Genomic DNA, 21,534 nt, shown 5'->3' with positions numbered 1-21,534 from the left:
TGAGGGAAGGAGAGGATGGGGCAAATGGAGAGAGTAGCCTGAAAACATACACATTAACACATGTAAATTAGAGAGCCAGTGGGAATCGGCTGTATTGTGAAACAATGCACTATTGTAAAGCAGTTATTGTCCAATTTAGAATAAATAAGTTTAAAAATGATTAAACAATGGCTAAACTCAAATCTGCTTGCAGTGTAGGAGACCAAGGCTTGATCCCTGGGTTGGGAAGATCCCTTGGAGAAGGAAATGACAACCCACTCCAGTATTCTTGCCTGGAGAATTCCATGGGCAGAGAAGCCAGTGGGCTACAGTCCATGGGGTCACAAAGAGTTGGACATGACAGAGCGACTAAAAGTCTTCCTTGGTGCTCAGCTGGTAAAGAATTTGCCTGCAGTGCAGGAGACCTGGGTTCGATCCCTGGGTTGGGAAGATCCCTTGGAGAAGGGAACGACTCCCACTCCGGTATTCTGGCCTGAGAATTCCATGAACTGTATGTATACACACTTTCAAATTCCAATCAATAAAGCTATGTTTATTACACAAGTAATGAACAAGAATAAGTGCTTGTAACTGAGGTATTATAAGTAAATCTTCACTTTTGTATTGTTCTTTATTCTTTAGACATTGACAGAGGATTGTGGTAGTCTGTAAGACACGTGGGCAAGTGTGATGCTTGTTTAGCCAGGGTTCTGCAATGTGTTGTAACCCAGGCAGATAGGATGACAGCAAGCATACTCAACTGGGTTTGCCTCTTTGGTCATCAGACATCTTGCCAATTTGTTTTGGAGTTCATTGTACCCTTGTATCAGATATATCCATGTGAATATAAGCTATTTTATAACAGTTCAAGAGCCACAAGGACAGAAAAACATAACTTGAGATTATGAAATCATACACTTGACACTTAAACATGGATGCGCACACATGTGCATGCACACATATGAAATTAGCAAACTTGAAATGATGTAAGGCAACGTGTTTCTGGTATTCATATCCAGTATTTCTTCATCAGGGAATTGGTGACACTTGTGGTAGGTACTTCTTGGGGCAATATTTTTATTATGGTCCAGTTCATATTCTTTTTCAACCTCATTTTCTATCAGCTTCTGCTCCATTTCAGAGTGTGCCTGTTTAATATTGGCAGGTAGTTCTCTGTTCTCCACTGCATTTGCTGAAACCAAATCTAAGACTAGTATGACCTTTGTTTCTAAGGAATGCTCTGAAGAATGACAGCTCTGTGTTTTTCTCTCTCTGGGTGGTGGTGGTTTCTTTCTGCTTTGGGTACTCAAATCTGCCTGCAGAATTCTCTTCTCCCATCTCTCTTAGCTGTCTCCCAGTGAGTCCTCATGACAGAATCTGGGAAGTCATTTTTCCTCCTCACCAGCAAATCAGTGGTGATAACCTGCTAATTTTATATGTTAAATACTATGTTTATATTTATTGAGATATAGTTGATTGGCAGCATCTCAGTTCCTTTTAATTGATCCTCTCTGGTTTGGTCTCACTACTGTTGTTCTCATTGTTTGTCAACGCTGTTCATCCCAGAACCTAGATCCAAGTGAAGAATCATTTCAGCATGAGCTATTCAAAATGCAGTTTTGACCTTATCATTCCTGGGCTTGCCCTTAGAACCACCTCCTTAGACAGAGATACATAAAACACCAAAACACCACGACACACCCACCACGCCTCGGCCGCTGATTATTTGTCTCATCCTTCTTTTGTATTCCATGCTGTCGTGCTTCTAAAACGGTTTTCACCACCTATCAAGCCACCTTTAATCACGCAGTTTTTTTTTCTGCTTTGAATGTGCTTTCTGTCCTTTTTCATCTAATTCCTATTCATCCCCTAAGTCTCAGTTTAAGTATCTTTATCCCCAGGAAACTTTTACCTGGAGGCTCCAGACTTCCTGTGGAGCTAAGTGGCCCCAGGCATTCCCAGAGTGCTCAGCACCAGACGTATAATGCTGAGATGATCTATTTGTATGTCTTTCACTTCCTCCAGACAACAAGCTATTCTGGCACAAGGACTCTCTATTATTCATTTTTGTTTATCCAGCCTTTCTCATAGTATATGCTCCAAAATAGCTAAATGTGTAGTTTCGTATATAGATCTAAATTTGATTTTATGGAAGAGTTCAAATATTATCATCCAAAAGGATCTGCATAGAATAGCTTCAAAAGATGAATATTTGCTCCCACCAAGCAGGATATTAATAAATAGAATAGGTTGTATACTTTGAGGCCCATGTCAAAGGGAGATTTTAAAGAATTTTGAATAATGCCTGCATTGTTAAAATAAACTGTGTATCAACAACCTCAAATATGCAGATGATACCACTCTAATGGCAGAAAACGAAGAGGAACTAAAGAGGCTCTTGATGAGGGTGGAAGAGGAAACTGAAAAACCCGCTTAAACTCAGTATTGTAAAAACTAAGATCATGGGTTTCCCTGGTTGCTCAGATGATAAAGAATCTGCCTGCAATGCATGAGTCCCAGGTTTGATCCCTGGGTTGGGGAGATCCCCTGGAGAAGGGAATGCCAACCCACTCCAGTATTCTTGCCTGGAGAATTCCATGGACAGAGGAACCTGGTGGGCTACATTCCATGGGGTTGCAAAGAGTTGGACACGACTGAGCGACTAACACACACAAACCCATGGCATCCAGATCACTTCATGGCAGATAAAGGGAAAAAGTAGAAGCAGTAACAGATTTCCTCTTTGTGGTCTCTAAAATCACTGTGGATGGTGACTGTAGCCATGAAATTAGAAGACGATTGCTTTTTGGCAGGAAACCTATGACAAACCTAGACAGTTTGTTGAAAAGCAAAGACATCACTTTGCTGATAAAGGGCTGTATAGTCAAGGCTATGGTCTTTCCAGTAGTCATGTACAGATGTGAGATCTGGACAATAAGGAAGGCAGAGCACTAAAGAATTGATGCTTTTGAACTGTGATGCTGGGAAGACTCTTGAGAGTCCCTTGGAAAGTAACGAGATCAAACCAGTCAATCTTAAAGTAAATCAACCCTGAATACTCTTTTGAAGGATTGATGCTGAAACTCCAATACTTTGGCCACCTGATGCAAACAGCTGACTCATTGGAAGAGACCCTGATACTGGGAAGGATTGAAGGCAGAAGGAGAAGAAAGCAACAGAGGATGAGACGGTTGGATGGAAACACTGAATCAATGGACATGAACTTGGGCAAACTCCTGGAGATGGTGAGGGACAGAAGCCTGGTGTGCTGCAGTCCATTGGGTCACAAAGAGTCAGACAGGACTTGGCAGCTAAACAATAGAAACAGTAGCATCATCATCAGCAGCAGCAACAACAACAATAACATTGTCTCCAGATGATCAATTTGAAGAAATAAACATTTCAATATATATTTGTTAAAAAATATGATTTTGTATAAATGTTCATTTTTGTAAAAAATAACTGTACCAACATTCAAGTCAAAAGAAGTGTGACTGGAGGTTGTGACAATACAGGGCTCCAGTGGAATGAGACTAAACAGGAAGAAAAAGAGTAAATTAAAAAAAAAAAAAACCTATGAATTATGATAATACTAAAAACTGTGAGTTTCCCTGAGGTTGTCATCAGAGTCTTATATCCATTTTAAATTCTCTTCCATTTCTTCTGCTTATATATGTATTATATAGACAACTGCTGCTGCTGCTAAGTTGCTTCAGTCGTGTCCGACTCTGTGCAACCCCATAGATGGCAGCCCACCAGGCTTCCCTGTCCCTGGGATTCTCCAGGCAAGAACACTGGAGTGGGTTGCCATTTCCTTCTCCAATGCATGAAAGTAAAAAGTGAAAGTGATGTCGCTTGGTTGTGTCCGACTCTTCGCAACCCCATGGACCACAGCCTATCAGGCTCCCCTGTCCCTGGGATTTTCCAGGCAAGAGTACTGGAGTGGGTTGCCATTGCCTTCTCTGATATAGACAGCAAATATATATAATTATCTTCTCCTCCTAGAGCTATTGTGTTTACTTAATTTGAACCAGATATGACATCTCCTGCAACATCTAGGAAGGCAGGGTTGTGTTTAAGACGACAGACAAAGCTGCAGCATGTTATTAAATGAATGCTAAAAACTAGTAAGATTGTAAATCATCCACCAAATTATGCATCATTAATTCTTGACACTAGTTTGCGGTAGGAGAATAAAAATCTTTACCTCCTACCAAGTGCACTGTAAGACTTCTCAGTTTTATCTTGATAGATCTATGTTGCAGTAAATCACGCAGGACCCAACACTCTTATAAATTAAGCAGAAGCATTACAGAGAATGGACTTAATGATTGAGGTAGGCATAGTTTTCTTCTACATTTTACTGTAGTACATAAATTTGCTGGTAGGACACATAGTTCTCAATTATCTAAGGAAAGGAAATGGAAAGGGTAATATAACAGTACACATAAAGTTCTTGTAAACTTATTTTCCTTGACTTCTAGAAAACCTCAGGGATAGGAGAAGATTCTGGTCACTGCCAGAAGACATGTAAGCTTCCAGTGACATTCTACAGCTGAGCATTCAGTGGGAGACGTGCCCCATTAAAGCACAACTCCCTTGAGATGATATGATACACACTTAGGAAATGGCAACCCACTCCAGTACTCTTGCCTGGAGAATCCCATGGAGGGAGGAGCCTGGTAGGCTGCAGTCCGTGGGGTCACAAAGAGTCTGACACGACTGAGTGACTTCACTTTCACTTTCACTTTGATGTTGAGTTGCAAAGACATGGAAGTGTTTGGGCTGAATGCATACATTTCCATTCCTTTTAAGGGACTCATGAGCATTTTGAGGCTGTTGCCATATGATAGTAAATGATTGGTAATAGGAAAAAAACAAGTTAACTGGTTATTTTCTATAGACCAAACAGTTCTGATGTTTTGTTTCTGACCTTTGAAACTTACCTAGTTGCAGTAATTAGAGCTGATCACTGAAGTTCTTGTAAGACAGCCATTGTATTGGGTTGACCATAAAGTTCGCTCGGGTTGTTCCATAAGATCTTGGGGTGTATAGAATCATAAGAGTGGCAACTAATGGGTCCTTGGTATGAAGACAAAGCACGGGGCTTCCCCTGGCAGTTCAGTGGTGAAGGCTGCCTTCCAAAGCAGAGGGTGTGGGTTTGATCTGTGATTGGGGAGGTAAGATCCCACATCACTTGTGGCCAAAAAACCAGAATGTAAACAACAGAGGCAATATTGTAACAAATTCAATGAAAGACTTTTAAAAAATGGTCCACATCAAAAAATTAATCTTAAAAAAAAAGACAAAGCACTGGGTGGGCTTTGGTAGGACTCATAACTTTTGATGAACTTCAAGCCTATTGGAGAAATATTGGTGCTGCAGATTTCTTAAACGCAAATCTCATAGCTTGAATTTTCAAAGGATTTTTAATCTGAATTGTGTTCAATTCAGGGCCTTAATAAGAACTCCTCTCAAGTGAGAAAGACTAATAGGAAAACAAATCAATTAGTTTTCCAAGTTTCATGCTGAAATAAAAGATGTATATGAAGACAGAGTCTGTCTTCTCTTGGTTCCAGTGGATGTTGCCTGACGGAAGCCACAGTGGCAAAACTGATAAACAAAATCATCTGTTGTTCTATCTGCAGGATGGTAATGAAACAAATTGTGCACTATGTAGACAACTTTTCCCCTGCAGAACAAACTTGATCTACAGCAGTTTCTTGAGTTTATTTTGGGGATTAAGTGCAAACAGCAGTGCAAATCTGCAACCATAGTTGAATGCCCAAAGAGATCAAATTTTGTCTTGAAATAATACACAGTAGGGAAAGAAAGCTGAGTGAGTGGGATGAAGTCCTTCTTTTGGGAAAGTAATCTTTAAATTATTAAAGTTTTTTGGCTCCTCGGTTTTAGATGAGCTTATTTAAAATCTTTGAGTGGGAAATGAGCAGCTTAAATTGCCAACAGCATTAAAACATAGCAAGAAGTTCTTAATTCCTCAAGGACTCCATCTTTCATTCCCCCACATAGTTTCATTTCCTATTTATCTCCTTTGTCTTTTGATTAAAAAAAAGGAGAGCCCTTTGAGAGGACAGTTTTGAGGTCTTAATCCATAGTTCTTTCCAATTTATCATTTACATTCAGAATAAACATTTCTTTTAAAAGAATCTTCTTTGGTACTAGAAAGCTAAATGCTAAGCTTAGGTATCAGCAGCTAATTGGCTTCACATCTGAGGGTGGAGATTGTTGATGAACTCTGTCTCCTGAATATTTATTAAAGGATTTGGAAAGAGTAAGCGATTTTCAAGAAAACTGGAGCTTGCCGAATCTTCTTGCCTCTGGTCAGTTGAGTGGGAGGAGAGGTGTGTATTGGTTCATTTTAGCCCTTTGTTACTGGAGGATCAAATAATGAAACCCAGTGTCTGCATATCGATCTCATGTGAAATGTTGCTTTTCATCTCAACATCTTAATTGACTCCTACTTTTGAAGTGATTTCACTCTGTGCCCTGGAAATCCTGTGCCAGTTCGGATGGTCTTGACTCTCAACATGGCTTCTGGCATTTTGTTTGCTGCTCCCGTGTGCAATTCGGGCTTGGAATGGGTGTAAGGGACACCGAGGTGGGTGGATTGCTGCATGGGAGAATCCGTGATTCTGGACTTGGGGGGATGACATGTTCTTTCCTGGGCTTTGTTATTGCACCAAGTTCCTTTCATCATACAGCTCTCCCCACCACTGCCTCTGCCTTTGCCAAGGCCACTGCCTGTCTTCCTAGCCTTCTGCGCGTTTCACGCTGCTGCTTTGCCAACGCGAGGCCACCCGTGCCAGCACTGCCGCTTGCACCAGGGTTGCCGTGGCAGCATCTCCCAGCACTGGCACCTTTCCCACCCCCTGCCAGCTGCCTGCACGAGGGCTGTTGCCAATGCTGTCATCAGATCAGTCAGTGCTGCTGCTGCTGTTCTCTCCGCAGAGGGGCCTCTCTTCTTTTTTTGACTTTGGCAGAAAGACACAAATGAAAATCAAAATGAAAATCAAACCAGAACAAAATTTCCTCCCCAGGGGTTCACGTAGTCCTCTTAACGCTCTCTTGTTCTTGATCTGGGAGCTGAGAATTCAGAGGATCTCAGGATCTCAGATTTTCCATAATCCTCTTCGTGGGCTTTCTTACCATCCTAGGGAAACTTGAGGAGGGTGAGTACAGAGAGGAGAGATTCAGAGGAACAGCCTTATCATCATCTGAATTCAGTGCATCCTAAGTGAGCTGGAGTTGCAAGTGGACTACTGAGGAAAACAGGGTCCTTGATATTCCTCCCACCCATGAGGATGCAGGAAAAGAACCACAGGAGGCAGAGAGCATCATTTTATCTAGCAGCACGTCAAGGAAAATATACTCAGACAAAAGCAGCGATGCTTGGTGATCATTTTTTTGCAAAGTGATGGGAAATTTGTGAGGTTGACAGAGATATCAATAGCACCAGGGAATCCAGAAAGACGAGCAAGAGGGTATAAGTGAGTTTAAACCTGTTATTTTTTTTTATCAATGGGATGTAAGGGTAAATCAGTCTAGGAGGGAGCAGGTCATTCTCGATGAAACTGGGCTGAAGATGAAGATTTGGGGAAAACAAAGGTGACAGCTGTAACTGAGAGTGGGTGAGACTATCAATTTAGGAAGAATAAAGTGAGAAAATAGAGTCTCAGGAGAGAAATAAGACTTACATTTACTTGGAAGAAGGAAGAAGATACATAGGCAGAAAAGGGAAAGAATGATAGAGGTGGAGTTGAGACAGTAATGCCATGGAAATTATTAGGGGAAGAAAGAATATTAAGAGGAAAGGAATGATTATTGTCAATTCAAGTATAGACATTAAGAATGATTAAAACTAGGTTGAACACTGTATTTGATAATTAAAATGTCATAATTCATTTTGAGAGAGTAATTCCATTAAAGCAGTGATAACTAAACCCCTATCATAGACAGTGGAAAAGATGTTGATAGTGAGACAAATAGTCCACCCACAGATATTATGTTTTCAAAATGTTTCCTAGGATTCTTCTTCAAGGACATCCTCAAAGGTTATCATCACATAAGTATGCAAAAATGCAGGCAAAAATCTTTACTGCAGCCGTTGTTTATAATAGGAAAATTAGTTACCTAACAAGTAACCAATACCAGAGATTTGGTTTAATCCTCCATACTGTCAAATAAATTACAATCATTTTAATGATAGAGATTTACTTTTATTGGCATGGAAAGTCACTTGTCATAAATACTGGTTAGTGAAACATAGTATATAGCTTTATTAAATATGCTTATGTATTGGCTCAGATGGTGAACAATCTGCCTGCAATGCTGGAGACCTGGGTTTGATCCCTGCGTCAGGAAGATCCCCTGAATAAGAGAATGGCTACCCAGTCCAGTATTCTTGCCTGGAGAATCCCATGGACAAAGGAGCCTGGTGGGCAACAGTCCATGGGGTTGCAAAGAGACACTAGTGAGTGACTAACACTTTCACTTTCATGTGTTTGTGAATACCTTTAAATAGTACTGTTTATAACTGAGTAGGGCTTCCTTGATACCTCAGTTGGTAGAGAATCCACCTGCAGTGAAGGAGACTCTGGTTCGATTCCTGGGTTGGGAAGATCTGCTGGAGAAGGGATAGGCTACCCACTCCAGTATTCTTGGGCTACCCTTGGGGCTCAGCTGGTAAAGAATCTGCCTGCAATGTGGGAGACCTGGGTTCGATCCCTGGGTTGGGAAGATGCCCTGGAGAAGAGAAAGACTACCCACTCCAGTATTCTGGCCTGGAGAATTCCATGGACTGCAGTCCATGGAGTTGCAAAGAGTCAGAAACAACTGAGCGACTTTCACTTTTCATAACTGGGTAACAATCTGATTTTTTTCTTTTGAGTTTTTATATTTTGTAATTTTTAAGTAAAGAATGACCTACCTTCGTTGTAAAAATGGAAATGTGAGAAAAGAATCTGAAGAGAGAGAAAATAGTCACTTTAAGTGAGTTCAAGGTCAAGGGAAGGCTTTGGATCTGAGGAACTAGATATGGATCTTGTTAAGAAGAAAAAGAAGAGTGAGGAAGAAATTTAAAAATCAGGTGAGAAGAATGACTTGAAGAAGGAAGATTCTGAGAAATGTGCAAAGGGCACATCAGAATGGGTTTAGTTCCAGAAAAGAAAGAAAATTCTGAGGTAGAAGAGAAAAGGCAGAAAGCCTACATATGAAGAAAAGTTATTACGTAGATGAAAAATTGAGATAGTTTCAGTCAGATGGACTATTTATTTAAAAAAAAATGTTCAAGATGAAGTGATGAGCTAAAGGTAGGAGGATATACTTATGTGAAGATTTGAAAGCAGTGGAGAAATTTTGGAATAGAGAAATGCAGTAGACAGGTAGGGAGGGGACATTTGAATAGAGCCAGGAGGCCAGGTGCAATTGGACAGCCTGAATCAGCCATATAAAATTCTGTTTTAATTCCTTTATGTACTAATAGGGTTGAAGTCAACCTTTTCATGTACATTAGTTTTCAAGTCCAGAAAAATGGAAGACTACTTCTGCACTCATCATGAATGATATTGAGCTACTATCGATCCAAAGGGTGTTTGGGAACAAAATAATTCCTTGACAAAGCTTGGTGAAAGCTCAGATACCGTTACTCAAATACAGAAACTATCTATGTCATCACAAAATGCATTTTCAAGGACATAAACCCATCAGCCCTGATGGCAGGTATTTTATTAGGCCACTGAGTTCTTTGGAATCTCTGCAGCTTTCAAAAACCGAAACTAGCTAGACAGAGTTTTCCAGTCTTCTGGCTTCCAACATGTTATTAGCTTGAATTAGGGGTGGCTTTTCCTTAGGAATTTGGGAGAATTGATTACCAAGTGTTTCTGCTGCTTCCCTTAAGGGATTCTGGTTATGAGTATCCCCTGAGGGCATTTTCAATATTTCTGAATTCTGTGGGGAAAATTAAGCTCACCTAACTATATTGATAGGCAGTTAATCAGCTGGTGGTGGTATGCTTTTTCATTTCCTCTCCATTTAAAATGTACAGAAATTGCCTTGGAAGAAGTACTGGGTTATAGAAGGGCCCAGACTTGATAGTCGAGTTTATTCTGTGTTGTAAATGGAAAGGGGCAGAGAAGGAAGCATGAAGATTAAAGAGAAGATGGAATAACTTTTTTCATCCTGTTGAGTAACTGTTTATATTGGGCAATACTGCCAGCTTGTAGATTCAGTTTGAAAGTTCTTCAAATCAGAGGAGCCATTTAATATATAATAGAGAACTGAACAGGCAAGTCATTTATAAAAGTGAAAACATTTCATATCTGCTTTTTCCCAGAACATGTTTCTCACTTCTGAGACTTAGCTGTTTTTTTTTTTTTTTTTTTCGCTCAAATCAGGGAAATGTGAACTAGTGGATCCCCACATCCAATAGATTAAAGACATTAAAATGTGTCCGTTTAGTTTGTTCTGATGTATACATTTAGCTACAAATAGGAAATTAAAAATGAATTTATTTATATCTGTGAGTCATTGATTACTGAGATTATACACTAATCAAAACTGACCGCTTTAAATCAGAAGCAATTCTAGTCCTTAGCAACCATTTTGGTCTAAAAGACAAATTTGTACACATGTGTTCCTTTGTTTTAGTCAGACTCATTAGTAAAGATGCTGTAATAACAATTCCTGTTTTAATTTGGGTTGGTTGATGCCCAGAGTAAGTTGATTTTCTCAAGGTCAAGAATAAATTGAGTGATGAGAGGAAGCGGACCTTTTGGGAGTGGCAGCATAATTCTCATTGCATCTTCTGATATTTCTTTTTTAAAAAAAATTTTAAAATTTTAATTATAGTATAATTGCTTTGCAGTGTTGTATTAGCTTCTGCTGTACAATGTGAATCAGCTATGTGTGCTAAGTTGCTAAATCATGTCTGACTCTGTGCGACCCCATGAACTCTATCCCGCCAGCCTCCTCTGTCCATTGGATACTCCAGGCAAGAATACTGGAGTGGATTGCCATGCCCTCCTCCAGGGGATCATCCCAACCCAGGGATCAAACCTTCATCTCTTAAGTCTCCTGTCTTGGCAGGTGGGTTCTTTACCGCTATCACCACCTGGTAAGCCCCACCCCCAAAAGTGAAAGTGTTAGTCACTCAGTCGTGTCTGACTCACTAGGTTCCTCTGTCCATGGAGTTCTCCAGGCAAGAATACTGCAATGGGTACCATTCCCTTCTCCAGGGGATCTTCTTGACCCAGGGATTGAACCTGGATCTCTCACATTGCAGGCAGATTCTTTACTGTCTGAACCACCAGGGAAGCCTTTGAATCCGCTCTTTGTATGCATGTATCTTTTCCCTCTTGGGCCTCCCTCCCACCCCTCCACCCCACCGCTCCAGGTCATCACAGAGTGCTGAGCTGAGCTCCCTGTGCTGTGCAGCAGCTTCTTACTAGGTATCTGTTTTACTCTTGCCTGGAAAATCCCATGGAGGGAGGAGCCTGGTAGGCTGCAGTCCATGGGGTCGCCAAGAGTTGGACACGAATGAGTGACTTCACTTTCACTTTTCACTTTCATGCATTGGAGAAGGAAATGGCAACCCACTCTGGTGTTTTTGACTGGAGAATCCCAGGGACGGGGGAGCCTGGTGGGCTGCTGTCTGTGGGGTCACACAGAGTCGGACATGACTGAAGTGACTTAGCAGCAGCAGCAGCAGCAGCAGTGTGTGTGGGTTAGTGTTACTCTCTCGATTTGTCCTGCCCTCTCCCTTGGATATTTCTTGCAAGCTCTGCGTTTCATAGGACTTAGGTTGTCTTAGGATAACAGTGAAAGAAAAAGGAACAGGAGGCAGTAGGTGTTGCCACATAGATGTTAAAAGTCTGTGGGTTGTGAGAGAGTCCAGGTTCAGAGTTTGCTTGAGCAAGTTATTCAGTTTCTCTCAGGGTCAGTTGTTTTCTGTCAGTAAAATAGGGTAATGGACAAGAACAACTTCCTTTTAAGATTTTTGTTATTTTTTTGTCCTTCTCCTCAACCCTCCCTTCCTCTCATACAGATGTATGCAAATACATACAAATCTTTATAGGAAGTTGTTATTAGGGAAATTAGCTTGGATAATTGCAGAACAGCTATCATAGGACGGGAATGTCTTTGGTTGAGGGTCATGTTAAAGCACTGTGTGAATTTAATCCTTCCTCAATATCAGGACCAACAGAAAATGTTTTTTTCATTAGGAAAGTATCTTGGGTGGTGACTGTGGCTTATACAGTAGAGTTGTAGCTGTGAGCTCTGTGGTGGTGGGGGGAGTTGTAAGTGTAACTGATAATTCTGAAAATGCAGTTCTTGTGCCAAAAGTTCTTCCAACTTAATTTCTAAGTTTACTTAGTTGGAGCAGGAAAACAACTCAATCTTTTTCATTTACTGTGATCCATCCCAACCCTATTCATCTGTGCTTTAAAAAATTTGCTTTTTTTCCTTATAAAAAGGGTATCAAGTATTTTAAATGAATAGCTCATTCATCCTATAAACATCAATAGAGCACCCATTCTCCACTGGATGCTGTGTTGGACATGGAGATTTAAGTTTAAAATGACAGGTCAGATATATGAACTTAAAATGACTATGCCCATGATGATAGCCAAAATATGCTTGGAAAAGGACTGTTTAAACTGAGGAGTGTAGCTTTAGTGAATGATTCTGTCTGAGGAGCTGGAACAGGACTCATGGGAGAGTTGAGATTTGGCTGGTATTAGAGAATGAGTAAAAATTTAGTCAGAAGAAGTGTGGGAAGAGTTTCTGAAACATGGTTTTTAAAAAGAGTGTGATATGTTCAGAAATGCCAAAAACTTCTTTGTGGTAGATTGTCGTTAGTCACTAAATCATGTCCAACTCTTTGTAACTCCATGAACAGCCGCATGCCAGGGTTCATGATTCTTCACAATCTCCAGGAGTTTGCTCAAACTCCTGTCCATTGAGTCAGTGATGACATCCAACTATCTTATCCTCTGTCATCTCCCTCTCTTGCCTTCAATCTTTCCCAGAATCAGGGTCCTTTTCCAGTGAATCGGCTCTTTGAATCAGGTGGCCAAAGTATGAGAACTTCAGCTTCAGCATCAGTCCTTCCAGTGAATATTCAGGACTGATTTCCTTTAAGATTGACTGGGTGGATCTCCTTGCTGTCCAAGGGACTCTCAAGAGTCAGCCCCACAGTTCAAGAACATAAATTCTTCAGTGTTCAACTTTCTTTATAGTCCAGCTCTCACGTCTGTACCTGACTACTGGAAAAACCATAGCTTTGACTGTATGGACCTTTGTTGGCAAAGTGATGTCTTTGCTTTTTCATACACTGTCTAGGTTGTCATAACTTTCTTCCAAGGAGTGTCTTTTAATTTCCTGGCTCCAGTCACCATCCACAGTGATTTTGGAGCCTAAGAAAATAAAATCTGTCACTATTTCAACTTTTCCCCCATTTACTTGCCATGAAGTGATGAGACTAGTTACCACAATATTAATTTTTGGAATGTTGAGTTTTAAGCCAACTTTTTCACTCTTCCCTTTCACCTTCATCAAAAGACTCTAGTTCCTCTTTGCTTTTTGCCATTAGAGTGGTATCATCTACATATCTGAGGTTGTTGGTATTTCCCCTGGCAATCTTGATTCCAGCTTGGGATTTATCCAGCCAGGCATTTGTATGATGTACTCTACTTATAAGTTAAATAAGTTAAGTGTGACAATATACAGCCCTGATGTAACTCCTTTCCCAATTACGAACCAGTCTGGTGTTCCATGTCCAGTTCTAATGGTTGGTTCTTGACCTGTGTACAGATTTCTCAGGAGCAGGTAAAGTGAAGTCGCCCAGTCGTGTCCTACTCTTTGTGACCCCATGGACTGTAGCCTACCAGTCTCCTCCATCCATGGGATTTTCCAGGCAAGAGTGCTAAAGTGGGTTGCCATTTCCTTCTCCAGAGGATCATCCTGACCCAGGGATCGAACCCAGGTCTCCCACATTGTAGGCAGACGCTTTACCATCTAAGCCACCAGGAGCAGGTAAGGAGGTCTGGTATTCCCATCTCTAAGAATTTTCCACAGTTTGTTGTGATCCATACAGTCAAAGGCTTTAATATTATCAATGAAACAGAAGTAGATTTTTTTTGGAATTCCCTTGATTTTTTTGTGATCCAGTGAATACTGGTAATTTGATCCCTTGCCTTTAAAAAATTAATACATTTATTTTAATTGGAGGCTAATTACTTTACAGTATTGTGGTGGTTTTTGTCATACATTGACATGAATCAGCCATGGGTGTATATGTGTCCTCCATCCTGAACCCGCCTCCCACCTTCCTCCCCATCCCATCCCTCAGGATCATCCCAGTGCACTGGCTTTGAGTGCCCTGTTTCATGCATCGAACTTAGACTGGTGATATATTTCACATGTGGTAACATACATGTTTCAATGCTGCTCTCTCAAATCATCCCACTCTTGCCTTCTCCCACAGAGTCCAAAAGTCTGTTCTTCATCTCTGTGTCTCTTTTGCTGTCTTGCATATAGGTTCGTCGTTATCATCTTTCTAAATTCCATATATATGTATTAATATACTGTGTTCTTTCTGACCTACTTCACTCTATATAATAGGCTTCAGTTTCATCCACCTTATTAGAACTGATTCAAGTGTGTTCTTTGTAACAGTTCAGCAATATTCCACTGTGTATATGTACCACAGCTTTCTTATCCATTCGTCTGCCAATGGACATCTAGTTTGCTTCCATGTCCTAGCTATTGTAAACAGTGCTGCAATAAACATTGGGATACATTTGTCTCTTTCAATTCTGGTTTCCTCGGTGTATATGCCCAGCAATGGGATTGCTGGGTTGTATGGCAGTTCTATTTCCAGTTTTTTAAGGAATCTCCACACTATTCTCCATAGTGTCTCTACTAGTTTGCAGTCCCACCAACAGTGTAAAGGGCTCCCTTTTCTCCACACCCTCTCCAACATTTATTGTTTGTAGATTTTTTGATAGCAACCATTCTGACTGGTGTGAGATGGTACCTCATTATGGTTTTGATTTAGATTTCTCTGATAATGAGTGATGCTGAACATATTTTCATGTGTTTGTTAGCTATCTGTATGTCTTCTTTGGAGAAATGTCTGTTTAGTTCTTTGGCCCATTTTTTGATTGGATCGTTTATTTTTCTGGTATTGCGCTGCATGAGCTGCTTGTATATTTTGGAGATTAATTCTTTGTCAGTTGCTTCATTTGCTATTATTTTCTCCCATTCTGAAGGCTATCTTTTCCCCTTGCTTATAGTTTCTTTCATTTTACAAAAGCTTTCAAGTTTAATTAGGTCACATTTGTTTATGTGTCATAGAGGATCCTGTTGTGATTTATGTCAGAGAGTGTTTTGCCTATGTTCTCCTCTAGGAGTTTTGTAGTTTCTGGTCTTACATTTAGATCTTTAATCCGTTTTGAGTTTATTTTTGTGTATGGTGTTAGAAACTGTTCTAGTTTCATTTTTTTACAAGTGGTTGACCAGTTTCCCCAGCACCACTTGTTAAAGGGATTGTCTTTTCTCCATTGTATACTTTTGCCTCCTTTGTCAAAGATAAGGTGTCCATGGAGGTGCATGGATTTATCTCTGGGCTTTCTCTTTCTGTTTTGTTCCATTGATCTATATTTCTGTCTTTGTGCCAGTACCATGCTGTCTTGATGACTATAGCTTTGTAGTAGAGCCTGAAGTCAGGCAGGTTGATTCCTCCAGTTCCATTCTTCTTCCTCAAGATTGCTTTGGCTATTCGAGGTTTTTTTCCATACAAATTGTGAAATTATTTGTTCTAGCTCTGTGAAAAATACCGTTGGTAGCTTGATAGGGATTGCATTGAATTTATAGATTGCTTTGGGTAGTGTACTCATTTTCACTATATTGATTCTTCCAATCCATGAATGTGGTGTATTTCTCCATCTATTTCTGTCCTCTTTGATTTCTTTCATCAGTGTTTTATAGTTTTCCATATATAGATCTTTTGTTTCTTTAGGTAGATTTATTCCTAAGTATTTTATTCTTTTCATCACAGTGGTGAATGGGATTGTTTCCTTAATTTCTCTTTCTGTATTCTCATTGTTAGAGTATAGGAATGCAAGGGTTTCTGTGTATTAATTTTATATCCTGCAACCTTCCTATATTCATTGATTAACTCTAGTAATTTCGTGGTGATGTCCTTAGGGTTTTCTATGTAGAGGACCATGTCATCCGCAAACAGTGAGAGTTTTACTTCTTTTCCAATCTGGATTCCTTTTATTTCTTTTTCTGCTCTGATTGCTGTGGTTAAAACTTCTAAAACTATGTTGAATAGTAGTGGTGAGAGTGGGCACCCTTGTCTTGTTTCTGACTTTAGGGGAAATGCTTTCAATTTTTTGCTATTGAGGATAGTGTTTGCCTTGGGTTTATCATATATGGCTTTTATTATGTTGAGGTATGTTCCTTATATGCCTGCTTTCTGGAGAGTTTTTATCATAAATGGGTGTTGAATTTTGTTAAAGTCTTTCTCTGCATCTATTGAGATAATCATATGGTTTTTATCTTTCAATTTGTTAATGTGGTGTATCACATTGATTTGCAAATATTGAAGAATCCTTGCATCCCTGGGATAAAGCCCACTTGGTCATGATGTACAATCTTTGTAATATGTTTTGGATTCTGTTTGCTAGAATCTTGTTGAGGATTTTTGCATCTGTGTTCATCAGTGATATTGGCCTGTAGTTTTCTCTTTTTGTGACATCTTTGTTAGGTTTTGGTATTAGGGTGATGGTGGCCTCATAGAATGAGTTTGGGAGTTTACTTCCTCTGCAATTTTCTGGAAGAGTTTGAGTAGGATAGGTGTTAGCTTTTCTTTTGGTAGAATTCACCTGTGAAGCCATCTGGTCCTGGGCTTTTGTTTGTTGGAAGTTTTTGATTACAGCTTCGGTTTCCATGCTTGTGATGGGTCTGTTAAGATTTTCTATTTCTTCCTGGTTTAGTTTTGGGAGGTTATACTTTTCTAAGAATTTGTCCATTTCTTCCAAGTTGTCCATTTCATTGGCATATAGTTGCTGATAGTAGTCTCTTATGAGCCTTTTTATTTCTGTGTTGTCTGTTGTGATATCTCCATTTTCATTTCTAATTTTGTTGATTTGATTCTTCTCCCTTTTTTTCTTGATGAGTCTGGCTAATGGCTTGTCTATATTTTTTTATCTTCTCAAAGAACCAGCTTTTAGTTTTGTTGATTTTTGATATTGTCTCCTTTGTTTCTTTTTCATTTATTTCTGCCCTAATTTTTATGATTTCTTTCCTTCTCCTAATGCTGGGGTTCTTCATTTCTTTTTTTTCTAGTTGCTCTAAGTGTAAAGTTAGGTTATTTATTTAATTTTTCTCTTGTTTCTTGAGGTAAGCTTGTATTGCTATGAACCTTCCCCTTAGCACTGCTTTTACTGAATCCCATAGGTTTTGGTTTGTTGTGTTTTCATTTTCATTTGTTTCTGTGCATATTTTGATTTCCTTTTTGATTTCTTCTGTGATTTGTTGGTTATTCAGAAGCATGTTTTTTAGCCTACCTATGTTTGTATTTTTAATATTTTTTTTCCTGTATTTGACATCTAATTTTACTGCATTGTGATCAGAAAAGATGCTTGAAATGATTTCGGTATTTTTGAATTTGCCAAGGCTAGATTTATGACCCAGGATATGATCTATCCTGGAGAATGTTCTGTGTGCACTTGAGAAAAAGGTTAAATTCATTGTTTTGGGGTGAAATGTCCTGTAGATATCAATTAGGTCTGACTGGTCGATTGCATCATTTAAAGTTTGTGTTTCCTTGCTAATTTTCTGTTTGGTTCTTCTATCCATAGTTGTGAGTGGGGCATTAAAGTCTCCCACTATCATTGTGTTATTATTAATTTCCCTTTTCATACTTGTTAGCATTTGCCTTATGTATTGAGGTGCTCCTATGTTGGGTCCATATATATTTATAATTGTTATATCTTCTTCTTGGATTGATCCTTTGATCATTATATAGTGTCCTTCTTTGTCTCTTCACGGCCTTTATTTCAAAGTCTATTTTATCTGATATGAGTGTCGATACTCTTGCTTTCTTTTGGTCTCCATTTGCGTGAAATATCTTTTTCCAGCCCTTCACTTTCAGTCTGTATGTGTCCCTTGGTTTGAAGTGGGTCTCTTGTAGACAGCATATATGGGGGTCTTATTTTTTCTATCCATTCAGCCAGTCTTTGTCTTTTGGTTCGGGGCAATCAACCCATGTACATTTAAGGTAATTATTGGTAAGTATGATCCCATTGCCATTTATTTAGTTGTTTTGGGTTCAAGTTTATACACCTTTCTGTGTTTCCTGTCTAGAGAAGATCCTTTAGCATTTGTTGAAGAGCTGGTTTGGTGGTGCTGAATACTCTCAGCTTTTGCTTGTCTGTAGGGCTTTTGATTTGACCTTCATATTTGAATGAGGTCCTTGCTGGGTATAGTAATCTGGCTTGTAGGTTTTTTCTCTTTCATCACTTTAAGTATGTCCTGCCATTCCTTCTGGCCTGAAGAGTTTCTATTGAAAGATCAGCTGTTATCCTTATGGGGATCCTCTTGTGTGTTATTTGTTGCTTTTCCCTTGCTGCTTTTAATATTTGCTCTTTGTGTTTGATCTTCATTAATTTGATTAAAATGTGTCTTGGGGTATTTTGCCTTGGGTGTATCCTGTTTGGGACTGTCTGTGTTTCTTTGTACTTGGGTGGCTAATTCCTTCCTCATTTTTAGGGAAGTTTTCAACTATTATCTCCTCAAGTATTTTCTCATGCCCTTTTTGTCTTCTTCTTCTGGGACTCCCATGATTCAAATGTTGGGGCGTTTAACATTGTTCCAGAGGTCTCTGAGGTTGTCCCAGATCTCTTTTAATTCTTTTTTCATTTTTCCTCTCTGCTTCATTTATTTCCACCATTCTATCTTCTACCTCACTTCTCGTATCTTCTGCCTCATTATTCTACTGTTGGTTTCCCTCCAGCATGCTTTTGATCTCAGTTATTGCATTATTCATTATTGATTGACTCTTCTTTGTTTCTTCTAGGTCCTTGTTAAGCATTTCTTGCGTCTTCTCAATCCTTATCTCTACTCTACTTATATGTAACTCCAATTTGTTTTCAAACTTTTGGATCATCTTTACTATCATTATTCTGAATTATTTTTCAGGTAGACTCCCTATCTCCTCCTCTTTTGTTTAGTTTGGTGGGCAATTATCATGTTCCTTTACCTGCTGAATATTTCTCTACCTTTTCATTTTGTTTAAATTGCTATGTTTGTGGTGCGCTTTCTGTAGGCTGGAAATTTGTGGTTCCTCTTTATTGTGGATCCTGCTCCCTTTGGGTAGGGTTGGACTTGTGGCTTGTCAAGGTTCCCTGGTTAGGAGAGCTTGAGTCTGTGTTCTGGTGAGTGGAGCTGGATCTCTTCTCTCTGAAGTGAAATGAAGTGTCCAGTAGTGAGTTTTGGTTGTCTATAGGTTTGGCATGGCTTTGGGCAGCCTGTCTTTTAATGCTTAGGGCTGTTCTCCTTATTGCTGGAGAATTAACCTGGTATTTCTTGCTCTGGAACTTGTTGGCTCATGGGTGGAGCTCTTGTCTATCATTGTTCCCTGGAATCAGGAGTTCTCTGATGTTCTCAAGTTTTGGAGTTAAGCCTGCTGCCTCTGGCTTTTAGTCTTATTCTTACAGTAGCCTCAAGACTTCTCCATCCATTTAGCACAGATGACAAATATCTAGGTTAATGGTGAAACCAGTTCTCCACAGTGAGGGACACTCTAGAGAGGGTCACAGAGTTACATGGAGAAGAGAAGAGGGAGGAGGGACATAGAGTTGACCAGGAGGAGAAGAGGGGAAGTCAAAAGGGGAGAGACCATTCTAGCCAGTAATCAGTTCCCTAAGTGTTCTCCACAGCCTGGAACACCCAGAGAGATTCACAGAGTTAAATAGAGAAGAGAAGGGGGATGGAGGAGATAGAGGTGACCTGAGGGAGAAAAGGGAGAGTCAAAAGGAAGACAAAAGGGACATCTAACAACCTAGATGTCCATCAGCAGACGAATGGATAAGAAAGCTGTGGTACATATACAAAATGGAATATTACACATCCATTAAAATGAATACATTTGAGTCAGTTCTAATGAGGTGGCCTATTTTACAGAGTGAGGTAAGCCAGAAAGAAAAACACCAATACAGTATACTGACACATATATATGGAATTTAGAAAGATGGTAATGATAACTCTATATGCAAGACAGCAGAAGAGACACGGATGTATAGAATAGTCTTTTGGACTCTGAGGGAGAGGGCGAGGGTGGGATGATTTGGGAGACTGGCACTGAAACATGTATATTATCATATGTGAAATGAGTTGCCAGTCCAGGTTCGATGCATGAGACAGAATGTTCGGGCCTGGTGCACTGGGATGACCAAGGGGCATGGGATGGGGAGGGGAGGAAGGTAGGAGGGGGTGTGAGGATGGGGAACACATGTACGCCTATGGCTGATTCATGTCCAAGTATGGCAAAACCACTACGATATTGTAATTAGCCTCCAATTAAATAAATTTATATTAAAAAAGAAACAGGGTCTTTTTTGCAAGGTAATAGTAGGTTATAAAAATGAAAATTAAGGGGAGTAATAAATAGCTTAAATTAAAAAAAATTAAAAAGTGATAATTGTAAAAATATACCTAGGAATTTCTCTGCAGCTGTTGTGGACAGTGTGGGGTCAGTTCAGTTTCAGATAGTTCCTTGTTCCAGCTTATACTTCTTCTCAAGGTCTATAGGCTCCTTCCAGTGCTTAGTCAATGTTAACTACAGAGTTTTAACCTGTTGCACCTGTCACTTGCAGAACAGCTCCCTCTTCATTTTGGCTTTCTTTGTTTGCAAGTCTCTTCAGCGTCTTATTTCCACCCTGACACAAGGGGGTGAAGGTGGTCACTTATGTAGGCTCACTTGCTCAGTTGTGTTGTAGGGAGGGAGGATCCCTGCAAACAAATATCACTGGTGTTTTGTGGGGAGTGCTTGCAGTATATGGACCACTCTGGGTTTGCCCCAGCTCAAAGCAGCATGTGCTTTCCTGGTCTACACTGCTAAGGCTCCAGAGTGCTCTTCAGGGGCACCATCCAAAGTGGGTTTTGGGTTGTGTGCACTTTCCAGGTCTAAGCTGCTCAGGTTCAGGTTCTCGAGTACTCCACAAAGGCACAGACTTGTTGGGCATGCATTTTGTGCCCTTCCCAGGTCTGAGCAGCCTTAGGGTGACCAGGTGCTTGGCGAGCACACTGTCCCAGGTGTGTGGTGCATCTTATCGCCTCCCCAGTCCTGGCTGCTCGGTTTCCTGGGTGCACCACGAGAACACCATCTCAGGTGAGCCGTGTGTTCCTTTGGGGAGCTGATCTCGGGCTGTGACCCTCCTGGCAGATGTTCAACCATCCAGGATCCCAGGAAGATGTGGTTAGCAACTGGGAGCCTGCTCACATTTTGGTGGAAGATGCTGCTCTCTT

The sequence above is a fragment of the Capra hircus genome, chromosome 16 (genome assembly GCF_001704415.2).
Source record: "Capra hircus breed San Clemente chromosome 16, ASM170441v1, whole genome shotgun sequence".
Classification (NCBI taxonomy): domain Eukaryota; kingdom Metazoa; phylum Chordata; class Mammalia; order Artiodactyla; family Bovidae; genus Capra; species Capra hircus.
This window is presented reverse-complemented; position numbering follows the sequence as displayed.